The 2,500-nt window shown below is 56.0% G+C and overlaps 1 non-coding gene across 1 annotated transcript in view; it reads right to left on the reverse strand.

Moving 5' to 3' along the window:
• The window catches only part of LOC126320252 (small subunit ribosomal RNA), a 1,893-nt gene extending 1,740 nt beyond the window's left edge, over positions 1-153 (reverse strand). The window contains exon 1 of the ribosomal RNA XR_007557989.1: positions 1-153. This exon is cut by the window's left edge and continues 1,740 nt beyond it. This is a non-coding gene — a ribosomal RNA (small subunit ribosomal RNA).
• Positions 154-2,500: the final 2,347 nt, after the last annotated feature.

A 2,500-nucleotide genomic window follows, 5' to 3' on the forward strand; every position in this document is an offset into this window, starting at 1 on the left:
ACCACAGTTATCCAAGTAACGTGGGTACGATCTAAGGAACCATAACTGATTTAATGAGCCATTCGCGGTTTCACCTTAATGCGGCTTGTACTGAGACATGCATGGCTTAATCTTTGAGACAAGCATATGACTACTGGCAGGATCAACCAGGGAGCTGCGTCAACTAGAGCTGAGCAGCCGGCCGCCCGGGAGTGTGTCCCGGGGGCCCGCGCGAACACGCAAGCGTCCGCTCAATTATTCTGCAAACAGGAGGAGGCCGAGCTCCCCTGCACGATACACCTCGAAACCCTCTCAGGTCCCGGCGGCGCGCAGCGCCGTCCTAGGTACTTGGTCGGTTTCGAGAGAGGCGCAATCGCCCGGAGTTAGGCGAGTAGACGGTTTTAGTGCGAACACCCTTGCTCCCAACTGAGCTTGCCGCTGCCGACAGAGGCCCGGGAGCGTGCTGTCGTGGCATTGCCGGCGGGAGACAACACGCGCCACCTATGGTGACTGGCAGCTCCAACGCCAGCGCCACACAAGGGCAAAGCCCCACTTGGGTGCAGAAGCGAACTCTCCCAGCACAGCGCACGCGCCAACACGTCCGCACAACTGCGATACAAACCACCTGCGAGAACCGCTGGGGCGACCGAGCAGCAGACGGCGTCGCGGCGCCGAGTGCCAGGCGGCGGCGCATCCTCAACGCACACAGTCCTCAATCAGACCAGCACACTGCAGATGTCCACCGCGCTTCGCACCGGGCTCGGCTGAACCAACTTTGGCCGCCAGGCGCCGCGTGCAGGGTGCGCCGCAGCGTAGCTGCGCCGCCTGCCGGGCCCGTCGGCTGGCGCTCCTGCCACTCGGCGCCCCCCACCAGCCGGCTGTTGCGCGTGCGCCCACGCAGCGCGCGGCCAACACGCCGGGCGGCCCCCCTTCACCGGCCGGGAACAGTCCCACCAAGCCACCGCCGCGTATCGCTTCATACCCACATGGGCCTAGTCACGTGTGTGGATGTGGCGGGTACCGCTGAAACAACCGGTTAATAGCTGTACCGATCGTCGCCATCACAGATTCACCTCCAGCGTGAACAACCGCTCAACAACGGATTTCCAGTTCATTTGCGTATCTTGGGCAGTAAACGTAGATGTCCACCTACATTTGCGAATTCAACAATTCTTGCATGCCAGGATGTCATGTGTCACGACACGCTACATCAGACCACATACACACTGCGACATGTGCAGAAGAGAACACGTGGAAGGTGGCCCGCGCAAGTATGCGATGTCCCTTCCGCGATCCACTGTCAACCGGCATCTGCGGCATGTCCCAGATATGGAACGCGGTCCACCAGGGTAGCACTTTGTGTGAGGCAATACGACAAAGTCGGAATACACGCGTCACTACATCAGACGGCTCACGCTGACCTGACCTGACCTGACCTGACCTGACTCACCGCACCACCACCCCCAGCGACCCAGGGTGACATACAATGCGTTCGTACGTTCCTCCCACACGCCTCTACGGCGTACCACAGTGCAACCTAGCTGTTATTGGGAGACGAGACAAGTAGCATCGAGCACAACATATGGAAATTGAGATTCGACACCGTTGGGCACAGCCAGCGTACAGTCACACGTATCACACTACTTCACTCTGTACGTAACTACCGATGATCGGTACAGCGTGTGGGTTACGCGTACGACATCAGCGGACAATGGACACAGACCATACCACGACGTACACTGAGGGCGTCGACATCTGAATGCAACTGAACAGCTGCGAGGCTCATTTAACACTCACACGCCAGACCGACCAGCTTGAGAGGACAGAGACACAAAGAGGGGGACAGAGGGGGGGGGGCCGATATAGTCCTATTGCAGTACAATTGACAGTGGATAGCGGGAATATGTGGAAAGTAAGCAACACTCGCAAGACATCTACATGAGGATAACAACGACACCAGAGATTCCGAGCAGTGAACTATGTTAGGCAAAGGGACAACGTGGGTTAGGTTAAGGGACAACGTGGGTTAGGTTAAGGGACAACGTGGGTTAGGTTAAGGGACAACGTGGGTTAGGTTAAGGGACAACGTGGGTTAGGTTAAGGGACAACGTGGGTTAGGTTAAGGGACAACGTGGGTTAGGTTAAGGGACAACGTGGGTTAGGTTAAGGGACAACGTGGGTTAGGTTAAGGGACAACGTGGGTTAGGTTAAGGGACAACGTGGGTTAGGTTAAGGGACAACGTGGGTTAGGTTAAGGGACAACGTGGGTTAGGTTAAGGGACAACGTGGGTTAGGTTAAGGGACAACGTGGGTTAGGTTAAGGGACAACTTGAGTTAGGTTAAGGGACAACTTGAGTTAGGTTAAGGGACAACTTGAGTTAGGTTAAGGGACAACTTGAGTTAGGTTAAGGGACAACTTGAGTTAGGTTAAGGGACAACTTGAGTTAGGTTAAGGGACAACTTGAGTTAGGTTAAGGGACAACTTGAGTTAGGTTAAGGGACAACTTGAGTTAGGTTAAGG

The sequence above is a fragment of the Schistocerca gregaria genome, unplaced genomic scaffold, assembly GCF_023897955.1.
Source record: "Schistocerca gregaria isolate iqSchGreg1 unplaced genomic scaffold, iqSchGreg1.2 ptg000705l, whole genome shotgun sequence".
Lineage (NCBI taxonomy): Eukaryota > Metazoa > Arthropoda > Insecta > Orthoptera > Acrididae > Schistocerca > Schistocerca gregaria.